The sequence below is a fragment of the Heterodontus francisci genome, unplaced genomic scaffold (genome assembly GCF_036365525.1).
Source record: "Heterodontus francisci isolate sHetFra1 unplaced genomic scaffold, sHetFra1.hap1 HAP1_SCAFFOLD_43, whole genome shotgun sequence".
Taxonomy (NCBI): Eukaryota; Metazoa; Chordata; class Chondrichthyes; order Heterodontiformes; family Heterodontidae; genus Heterodontus; species Heterodontus francisci.
Genome location: NW_027141852.1, coordinates 9,854,771 through 9,866,574, shown reverse-complemented (window position 1 = coordinate 9,866,574; position 11,804 = coordinate 9,854,771). Strand labels below are relative to the sequence as shown.

Sequence of the window (11,804 nt, the reverse complement as noted above, 5' to 3'; positions counted from 1 at the left end):
TTAATTGTCCACTTTCAATCTAAATGGGACTGAGGTTCCAACAGAGAAGTTTTCTGGAAAATACCTGCTGCAGTTTTAAAATTGATGAACTGGAACATCTTATACTAACTTTCAAATAACTGTCGTGATTGTATAGTTCCCATAGTGGAGAGAAGGAGTTGTTTATAAATATAAGCAGAAAGACACATTTGTGGATTGGTGAATGAACTTTATCTTTCTGAAATGTATTTGTCCATTGGTTGCAGGTCACTGGAAATTCTTTTTTACATTTCAATTGTAGCAGCAGCAGTTAGCAGCAAAATGTCTGATTAATCAGAGTAGTGGGTCTGGGAAACACTTAAACAGCCGAGACCCTGTAAAACAGAACTCCAAGTAATAGTTTAAATAAGGCACTGAACTGACAGAGCAGTAAAGGCCTGCTCAGGTCAGGAAAAAAAACCCGACACGAACCTGACAGAACCACATTGGACCCGAGCCTGACCCGGCCCGAGTATCTCCATTTATTCCCACGCCCAAAGTAACCCGAGCCTAACCCGACCACCGGAATGTTCACTTTATCTACCTCCCGATTCCGAATCTACAGGAAGCTGCAGCATGAGCGCAATGACGTCATAGAGATGCTCACTTGCTCACTGCGCAGACTCAGAGTTTCCCTCCTTAATGACCCGGACTCCCGGCTTTGATTGGCTTTTCAACTTTTGACACTTATTAAACTCAACTTCCCAGCAAAGTTAAATGTAACACTTACTGTGTGTGTCCGACACGGACTCAGACCAACCTGGACCCAGCCTGACCTGAACCTGACCCAACCTGACCCGAGCCCGAAAGCCAGAACCGGAAGAGCGACCCGACATGACCCGAACCCGACACAGGTCGTCGGGTTCAGGTCGGATTGCAGGCCTTCACAGAGTGGAGGTCAGATGAGGATTGAATTAATTTCAATCACTGAATCTAAACAAGAAGTAAATCTGTCAGGAATGGAACACTTTGCTTTATCGGCGAGCTTGTGGCACAACGGTAGCGCGTCTGACTCCAGATCAGAAGGTTGCGTGTTCAAATCACATCAGGTTCAGTTGTGTTTTACAGCAGCTCAAGTTCCTGGATTTTATATCAGAAGAGAGTTCGATCCATTGGAATGTTCAGTGAATGGTTGAATTTCAAGATCAACTCTAATAGATTAAAGTCCTGATTTCTGGTTCCGTTCCATTTCCATGCTCAGTTCTTATTTCACACTGTTTTATATCAGAACAATGTTTCAGGGATGTGATGTGTCCATTGTTTGTACAATCGCTCTGTCACCCAGTGTGAGAAATAAAACACAAACCGCCCAGCGTGCGGCTCAAACCCATACCTGGCTCAGTCTATAGGCCGCTTAGTTCAGTTGGTTAGGACGCAGTGTTGATAACAACAAGGCTGTGGATTTGATCCCCATGTGCGCTGTCACATGGTCAGTCAATAATTTGACACATTTTTGTTACACATAAAATCCAACTTTTGGATGCAAACAAGTTTACATAAAATGTCAAAGGGAATTTATTTTGAATAACATCCATTGTATCTTTGTCACTGATCTGGAGTAACACAGAATTCTTTCCAATTATCTTCCGTTTGCTGATAAACGTTGAACTCGTGGCCTGTTCTCGTTAATGGTCACGAGCAACAAAAACAGACAGAGCGAGTCTGACCGCCCAGAGATGTGGAAAAGGCTTCAGTTTGGGACATATGCAGCAAATCAAATGTTTCCCCGGCCCCGAAAGATTCAAAAACTGGGGAAAAGGACACAGGGAGATAGAGAATAAGCTAAAGCAGACAAGGTAAATATTTCCCATCCTTGATATCTCTCTATTCCAATCCAACCTTCAGAGTTGGGTAAATAATTTCAGTGTAAAGTGTGCAGCTCAAGAGTCAAAACCAAAGGGTGATGCAGAATAAAGGAGAACTGCCAAAACCCCAGATTGAACCAGGGATCTTCAGTCTAACACACTCCCAACTGAGCTATTTCAGTCTCACAGGCTTGGGATGATAAGTGGCAAGTAACATTCGCACCACACAAGTGCCAGGCAATGAATATCTCCAACAAGAGAGAATCTAACCATCTCCCCTTGACATTCAATAGCATTACAATCACTGAATCCCCCACCATCAACATCATGGAGGTTACCATGGGTAGCCATACAAATAACGTTACTAGAAGAGCAGGTCAGAGGCTTGGAATCCTGAGGTGAGTAATTACAGTGCACCTGTTGGCTCCACCCCAGGGGCTGAATTTGTTCTGTAAACCATGAAGCAGCTTCCTCTCAAATCCCAGGTTTATTAATAAATCCTTTTACAAAAGCCCCAACGTGTGATATATTCCTCTCACTCATCCATGACTCCTGACACCCCAAAGCCTGTCCACCATCCACAAGGCACAAGTCAAGAGTGTGATGGAATATTCTCCACTTGCCTGGATGGGTGCAATTCCAACTCAAGAATCTCAACACCGCCAGGACAAAGCAGCCCGCTTGATTGGCACCCCATCTGCAAACATTCACTCCCTCCACCATCGACGCACAGTTGCAGAGTGTGTACCGTCTACAAAATCCACGGCAGCAATGCACCACAACTCCTTTGACAGCACCTTCCAAACCAGTGACCTTTACCACCTAGAAGGGCAAGGGCAGCAAATACAGGGGATACCACCACATGCAAGTTCCCCTCCAAGCCACACACCATCCTGACTTGGAACTATATCGCCGTTCCTTCACTGTCGCTGGGTCAAAATCCTGGAACTCCCTTTCTCACAGCACTGTGGGTGTACCTACCCCACATGGACTGCAATGGTTCAAGAAGGCAGCTCACCACCACATTCTCATGGGCAATAAATGCTGGCCTAGCCAGCGATGCCCACATCGCATGAATGAATGAATAAAAAAGTGAAGTATCCCTTGTGTCATTGTTTTGGTAGAAAATATAACCCTGGTGGAATTGCCCCTCCCAATCACACCTCACTTCATAGAACATAGAAAATGGAGAAAATTTATGGCACAGACTGAGACCATTTAGCAATCGTGTCTGTGCCAGCTGAAAAAGAGCGATCAAGCCCAATCCCACTTGCCAGGTCTTGGGAATGGGATCTGAACAGATCTCAGAGCTCACATTATGTGAATGTTCTGTTGAAGTATTGGTGAGCTGATATACCAGGGGAGATTCACACTGTTAGACACAGTGTGAAATACATTCAAGTATTTATAAAACATTGTAACATGTGAGTAATATTCCCCATTGATTTCTCAGCACTGATGGATTGTGAAGTGGGAGACAGCCAGAAGTCCCAGTGATCCACACTGACCATGAGCTGAGAATGAAATGAGATAAAGTTCAATCTTCAGCAGCGAGATGCTGCAGAGAGGTAAGAGTCCTGAATCAAGGAAAGACTTTCTCATACTGCTGTTGAATCTCATTTCAAACACTCCTTGAACTCTCTGCCGAGGAATTCAGAGCTGGAGAATAGCTGTAAAATCGGCCTAAAAAGGAAATAAAAGACACCCACCGTGAGGCTCAAACTCAAAAACTTGAGATTCAGAGTTTCATGCTTTCATCGACTGAGCTCACTAGGCCTGAGACAGTGTCCCCATCCTGTCTGTTATTGGACGGTGCAGCTGTTGGCTCCACCCCAGGGACTGAATTTGTTCTGTAAACCATGAACCAGCTTCCTCTCAAATCCCAGGTTTATCAGTAAATCCTCTTAAAGAGCCCCAGAGTGTGATATATTCCTCTCACTCAACCAGAATAAAAGTTACATCTTTTGCTCTTTTTACCTTCCAAACATTGACTTCTATTTTTCTCAGCATTTATTTCTCTCTCTTTTTTATATTGTGCATTTCCTAATAAACATTTCATTTCAATTATTTATGAGGGATGAAATGAACAGAAGAGATTTTCTGCAATGGTACCAGGGGTGTGGGACAGAGTGAGTGGTTCGGATCTGGAATACACTGCCTGAGAGTGTGCTGGAGGCAGATTCAATCGTATCTTTCAAAAGGGAATTGGATAAACACCTGAATAGAGAAAATTTGCAGGGTTACAATGAAAGGGCAGAGGAGTGGAATTAGCTGATTTGCTCTTGCAAAGAGCTATCATGGACATGATGGACTGAATGGTCTCCTTCTGTACTGTAACAATTTGATTCCTTGATTCTAACTCTGTCAAAGTTGTTCTGAACTTGCTCTGCTCCAAGGAGAACAACCCCAGCTTTTCCAGTCTCTGCACATAACTGAAGTTATGAGGAACCATGGGGAACCCACTGTAAACCTTCCTCCAGACAGAAATACAACTGTTCACCACCACACTGTGACCCAGCTGTCCACAATATATATCAATGATTCGGAGGTGGGAACCAAATGTCATATTTCCAAGTTCGCAGATGACACAAAACTAGGTGGGAATGTGTGTTGTGAGAAAGATGCAAAACAGCTTCAAGGGGATTTGGACAGACTTAGTGAGTGGACAAGAAAGTGGCACATGGAATATAATGTGTAAAAATGTGAGGTTATCCACTTTGGTAGGAGAAACAGATGTGCAGATTATTTCTTAAATGGTAAGAGATTAGAAAGTGTAGATGTACAAAGGGGCCTGGGTGTCCTTGTCAATAAGCGACTGAAAGCTAACATGCAGGTGCAGCAAGCAATTCAGAAGACGAATGATATGTTAGCCTCTATCACAAGACGATTTGAGTACAGGAGTAGTGAAATCTTGCTTCAATTGTATATAACCTTGGTTGGACTGCACTTTGGAATACTGTGTGCAGTTTTGGTCCCCTTACCTGAGGAAGGATATCATTGCCATCGAGGGAGTGCAATGAAGGTTCACCAGACCTGTTCCCAGGATGGCAGGACAGTCCTATGAAGAGAGGTTGGGGAAACTGGGACTGTATTCTCTAGAGTTTCAAAGAATGAGAGGTGATCTCATTGAAACTTACAAAATATTTAAAGGGATAGACAGGGTAGATGAAGTTTTTCCTCCGGTTGAGGAATCTAGAACCAGGGGACACAATTTCAACATAAGGGGAAAGCCAGTTTGGACAGAGACGAGGAGAAATTTCTTTACTCAGAGGGTTGTGAATCTTTGGAATTCGCTACACCAGAGAGCTGTGGAAGCTCAGTCATTGAGTATGTTTAAAGCAGAGATTGACAGATTTCTAAATACAAATGACATAAGGGATATGGAGATGGTGTGGGAAAAAGGCATTGAAGTGGATGATCAGTCATCATCATATTGAATGGTGGGGTGGTCTCGATGGGCTGAATGGCCTACTCCTGCTTCTATGTTCCTATCAGTCTGCAAACTTCATATCCATGCTGTCATTGTCTCTTTTATTCCATGGGCTTCAGTTTTACTGGCAGTCTAGTATGTGACATCATCAAGAAGGTTTTCAATAAGTCAAATAAGGAGAAATTGTTTCCAGTGGCAAAAGGGTCAGTAACCAGAGGATGTATTTATCAGGTAATTGAGAAAAGAACCAGAGGCGAAATGAGGAATGATTTTTTATACAGTGATGTGTTGTGATCTGGAATGCACTGTCTGATCAGGACTTGAAAGCAGATTCAGTCGTAACTTTGAAAAGCAATTGGGATAAATACTGGAAGGAAAAATGTACAGATGACAGGAAAAAGCTGAGCAGCAGTTCTAATTGGATAACATAACCAAAGAGACAGCACTGACGCAATGGACCAAATGGTCTCCTTCTTTGGGTATCATTCTATGGTTTTATGAACATAATGTTGATACAATTCGCTGAGTTGGAAGGGAAGTGAACCCAGATTCCGGGTATTCTGAACACCAGACCCAAACCAACTGAACAAGCCTGTTGTTTAATCTCTGTTATTCACACCAGCTTCTCCTCGCTCTTTCTGTGTTTCCTGCCTGGTCTGTTCCTCTGACCTTCATTCCTGACACTCTATTGAGAATGGCCAACTCACTGCACCTCTCACTCACACCATCACTCCACCCCTTCACCCACTTCCAAACCTCTCTGTTGAACAGCAACTCACATCTGCTCCTCTGCTCCATTAATATAACAGGAAAACATTTTCAAACAGACATTTCCAGACAGTGAACGTTCCAGTAAGACAAGGTAAAGAGCAGATTCATTCACTTTGAACACAGAGAGAGCAGCTCTACCTGTTCAGGCTAAGGTGCAGATGTAGTTTCACTCCCATTAGTCTTAGAGACATGGGCCAGAATTTTAAGGGACCTTTGGAGACGGGAATGGAGGCTGGGGAGGGGGAGGGGGGGTGTATAAAATAGGGATGGAAGACGTCGGACCGGATTTTTCTGTCGGCGGCTGACATGGAGGGCAGACTTCGCACATCCACACGGCAAGAAGGCATTTAAAGTATTTATGAGTCCAATTGTCAGCAATTTTATTCACTGGATCCAATTGAACTAATAGTGCACGGGAACCACGGGGCTTCAGAGCCTCGCCTGGTTAAAGGAGGTGACTGGGAGGTGGGAGCTGAGTGTTGGCTTCACTGGGAAGCTATCGGGTGAGGCAGCGTAACTTGGCAGTAAGGGTGGAGATGGAAAGGGCATCGGGAAACAGTGTCAGGAGTGGGGGCCAATGTGCCAGCTCTGCAGGGTGAGCCACACCAGAGTACCATTGGGGCAGTGCCACCTCATTGAGGGTGACAAGTGAGGTAAATGTGGCTGGGTGTTGTTTACTGTGAAGGCCTTGCACTCAGGGAGGGGCAACCTGTCATGGGCCTCATTCAAGGCTCACATTGAGGAGGAGGAGGAGTAGAGAGGAAGGGAGGGAGGCGCAGGCACCAGCAGGGGCACCACAGCAGCTTGGGGGCCCATAGGAAGGCCAGCCTCGAACAGGAGGCTGGAGAAGGAGGCAGAGGAACACGTCAGCTGTGGTTCAACTACCTGCAGATGTCCGAGTGACAGTGTCTCCACAGACTGCGCCTCTGCACGGAGGTCGTCACTGATCTCTCTGCCATGATGCAGCTGTGCCCCATGGGACTTGGTGGGCACCTGATACCAGTGTCACTGAAGGTCACTGTGCCACTGAACTTCTGCACCAGCAGATCATTGCAGGGATCCACTGGAGATATGTGTGGAATCTCACAGTCTTTGGTGAATCAGTGCATCAAGGAGGTCACCAATGTCCTGTTCAGGAGGGCCGGTGACTATGTGCACATTGATCCAAACAGTCAAGCTGAGAGGACTATAGGATTCGGGGCCATCACTGGATTCCCCCAGGTGTAGGGTGTCACCCCATGTGACCATCAAGGCTCCTGCAGAGCAGCCAGCAGCCTTCAACAGGAAGGGCTTCCACTTGCTCAGTGTGCAATTGGTCTGCAACCACTGCAAATGGATCCCATAGGTGTGTGCACAAATCCCGGGAAGCAGCCACAACGCCTGCATACCAAGGCACTCCCAGGTGCCAGAACCTTTCCGCGGCCCCATCCGCTTTCAGAGATGGATCCTTGGAGACAAGGGCTAACCACTGAGGACATGACTACTGACGTCTGTGAGGAACCCACGCACGGATGCAGAGGAGAGGTACAACACCTGCTGCGGGTCAACCCGAGCGACCATCAAGGAGGCCATTGGTCTCCTGAAGATGAGATTCAGGTGCCTAGATCGATCCAGTGGAGCCCTTCAGTATGTCCCGGCGAGGGTCTCACATATCGTGGTGGTTTGCTGTGCACAGCACAATCTGGCATTACAGAGGGGTGAGGTGTTGACAAGTGAGGATATCGTGGAGTGTGATGTCACCTCTGATGATGAGGATGTGGAGGAGGATGCTGCCCAAGCAGTGCCTGATGAAGAACCTCAGGCACAGCAGGAAAGGGGCAATGAGATACACACAAGGGAGACATGAGACACCCTTATACATTCAAGTTTCCTTTGAGCCTTACCACCTTCTGGAACCACAGCAATAAAGTCTTAGCTTTAAGCAGCCCTGTTGTCGCCTGCTTCCTTCTGCACTGCAGCGTCCAGGTACACATCGCACAGTGACAAGACCGAAGCTTTGTGAACTCAGGGCTTGGTCCCTCACTTCCAGCCCCTTGGGAGGAAGGTTTTAAATGAAGTCCCAAAGGGCATCAACAATAGGAAGGAGACATAGTGAGACAACATCATTTCTTTCTTCCGTGTGACATCAAATGCAACCCTATCCATCTGGAATGCACATTCACCATGAACCCAAGTGATTCTAGGTGCTCTTCTGAAATCTTTACCGCATGCTCCTACGTGGTGCTCCCCCTGCTCTGTCAGCTGAGGTGGAGACAGGCTGCTGACCTTGCTGCCCCATGGCTTGGGATGACATTGGTGGCCGTCCTCTTGCTGCCTGAGGCCAGGAGGGCCCCGGCACACTGAGGGCCTCCTGCACAGGTACAGGGACCCCCCCTCTGTCATCGAGGGTGATGGAGGCAGGCACTGGCATCACTTGTGTCACTCGCAGAGGGGCTTTGGAGCTACTGTCCACACCAGGAGCACCCTGAGAGGAGACCCCAAATGTAGCAGCCAGCTGCTCCTCCCCCTTATAAGACACACTTGTACCTCGCTGCTGACCTGAGAGGGATGTGGACCTGGTGAAGAGTTCAGGTGCCTCGTCCCCCCTCTCGCCTTGTCACCGCTGGATGGAGCTCATGGACAAAGCGATGGAGTGCAGGTCTGCACACATCTCCGGCAGCCACTGATTGGTCGGCTGGATCTGGCTCTCCATCAGAGTCACCAATCTCTCAAGGAAGGAAGCCAGACACACCCCCATCAGAGACAGTGCAGCATGCAAGGCCTGGATGGACTCCTCCATCATCCGAACTTGGGTACACATAACCTCCGGCAACTCTGCCAGATGTTGCCTGACCTCTTGCTGCAGCTGCAGCATTTCCCATGTTGCTGGTGACACCAGAGGCACGTCATCAGCCTGGGACTCAGCATGGGCCTGGCCTCCCACAGACTTCCAACTGCCAGTGGCCTCGGCTGTCACAGCCTCCGTCAGCTGCCCGGGCCTGTCTGTGACGTGCTCACCAGCTTGTGTGCCCAAATCTAACAGCGAGTGGATACCCACCGAGTGAGGGTTTCTGTGCTGGTGGAGGGTGCAGGGGAATGATGTGACGGTGCACCCTCTGAGGCTCCCTCCTCCTCCTCAGAGGTGTCTTCTGTCCCCCAGTCTCTCCAGCTCTTCGCTCTTGTCGTTCATCCTAGCCTGCATGTGAAAACAGGGACATTGAAGGGTTAGAGTCTGCCCATCGTGACATTCCAACCACCCCTACTGTGCAGCTCCATTGATGCAGTGGTGAACAGATGAGCAGTGTGGCTCCTTTGCAGCAGATGCACCCTTGTGCCCCAGGAGATGTTCACTCACTCTCTTAGGTAGGTGTCCCTGTCTCTCCATCAGCTATGGAGCAGCTGCTTTGCTGCCCGGCCTGTTCCATGGCCTCCTCCTCCATCAGGATGACAGCACGGCCTGGATATTAGGCAGCACCCCGCCCTGAGCGCTGGTCACTCCTCCCAGCAGCTTGTTGAGCTCCTCGTCGTTTCGGACGGCCAGCTGCAGGTGTCTGGGGATGATGCGGGTCTTCTTGTTGTCCCGGGCCTCGTTACCAGCCAGCTCGAGGATTTCAGCTTTCAGATACTCGAGCACAGCAGCCAGATCGACCGGGGCTCCGGCACCCACATGCTCAGCATAGTTACCCTTTCTCAGGAGCCTGTGAACACGGCCCACCGGGAACTGCAGTCCATCCCGGGAGGAGTGAGACTTGGCCTTGGCCCGAGCTTTCCCGCTGGTCTTTCCTCTTCCAGACATTTCCACAATCTCACAAATACTTGTGACTCCGAAGTTCCGAAGAAGGGTCACTGACCCGAAACGTTAACTCTGCTTCTCTTTCCACAGATGCTGCCAGACCAGCTGAGTGAATCCGGCATTTCTTGTTTTTGTTTCAGATTTCCAGCATCCGCAGTATTTTGCTTTTAAGAAATACTGGAAGGTCTGACCATCATTTTCCAATCCCTCACTGGATACAGGTGTGGTGCCAGAGGATTGGAGGTCTTGTAACGTTGCAATAAAAGCAAAATACGAGGCAGATCAAGCATGGCTGATCCTTTCGAGTAGAGAAACAGGGCTGAATTCCCTGAACCAGTGCTGCAGCTTTCAGAATAGAAGGAGCCTATACACACCTGATGGGTTCCACTTAAACAAAAGAGCTGGAGGTGTTGACGGTCAGAACAGATAAAATGTGGAGGAGTGTTTGAAGCAGATGCTGTGTGGTTACTGTAGTTGTACTATGGAGTTATTTCACGGAGGTGATTCTGAATGTAGTGGATCAACGTGGACCCGTCCAAGGCAAAGGTTCTAAGCTTCCCTGTGGTCCAGCCTGGTTGAATGGAACTGAAGCAAACAAATCATCCAGAAGAGGAAAAGATATGTAAGGCCATGAAAGCACAGAATTCAGATGGATGCAATACCAGATGGTATGGCAAGAGTATAAAACAGCAACAGACTGGTGAATAAAACTTTCCCATTGAATGAGACAAGAGAAAAGAAGGGTAATAATAGTGTCAGGTGAGTTGTGACACTATTCACATTCCACCTTGATCTGAATAGGACTGTTGAAGGGAGTGATTGAGAAGAATAGAGGAGAAATGAAAAGGAAGGAGAAATAAACAAAAGATCTTTTGATTTTAGAATGCTTGTTTTTGGAAATGACAGACTGTAAAGTGTGTGTGTCAGAAGATATAGAGCGAAGTTGGGTATGACAAGATCACAGGAAAGTTGTGCCCTGAGACAAGGTGTGTGTTGACAGGAAAGCTGCTCTCTTTTGCACAATATGTATTTTATTCATATAATTTGTGCAATTACATTGCAAAGCAGTTCAAATTTAATATTACATAAGGTACAATACAGATCAGTTTCCTTCAATAATGTACATGATGTATCTCACTATCCCTGCCTGCACAGGTTATATTTACAGTATTTACATTACACATCAAACATTCTCTGGTGCAAACAGCCCGAGGGGTTTTACACAGGTTCCAGCCCCTCACTGTACTATGGCCTACTAGGGCCTCAGACTGCAGCCTTTCCCCACTGAGTCTCCATGGTGGCTTCCCCAAGCTTTAATGCCGTCCCACAGCACATAGTCTTGGACGTTGCAATGTGCCAGTCTGCAACACTCGGTCATGGACAGCTCTTTGCACTGGAATCCCTGTCCCACGGCCTGGCTCGTTCTCAATAGAGATCATTTCAAATGAACATTTCGTAAATCCGTGCTGTCTCTCTCACAATAAAGAGAACAACAGGATGTCTGGCAGATTCAGTGTGAGACGATAACACTGCCGGGTAAAGGCCGCTTTCCAACTCCAATCTTAACACAGGAGATTCCCCAAACAGCTGCAGTAAGGTGCTGTAAACTGCTGGAAGTTGATGTGTGTGGAAATGGTGATGTTACTGAGGAGGTTTCTTAGTATAGAATGGACTGTGTTTAGGTGGGAATATTACTGAGTGTTAATTGCATCGGGACCATATTTAAAAGCTCCGGCTTTCTGGAAAGCCTTGAATATGAAGGCCGAGTCTGGAAGGGTTTGTGTGGAGAGCTGGGTTTTGGTTCTACTGTTAATAAAGGGTTTGAAATTGGCAGCCCGGAGGAAACTGGAGGTGGAGCTGAAAGATGAGGGGCCGTTCTCTCTCTGTCTGTCACTCTGGGTGTCTCCTCCATCTAGCTCTCTGTTTAATCTTCACTCTTGTCTCCTCCCCTCCCTGCTCTCACTCTGCCTTTCTCAGCCAGGTCCAGGTGGCCTGTATAAAAAGGAGC

At 47.4% G+C, this 11,804-nt stretch overlaps 1 non-coding gene across 1 annotated transcript; it reads left to right on the top strand.

The window, feature by feature from the left end:
• Nucleotides 1-1,000: 1,000 nt before the first annotated feature.
• trnaw-cca (transfer RNA tryptophan (anticodon CCA)) lies at nucleotides 1,001-1,072 on the top strand. The gene has a single exon. It is a non-coding gene; the product is annotated as a tRNA-Trp (tRNA).
• The last annotated feature ends 10,732 nt before the right edge of the window (nucleotides 1,073-11,804 follow it).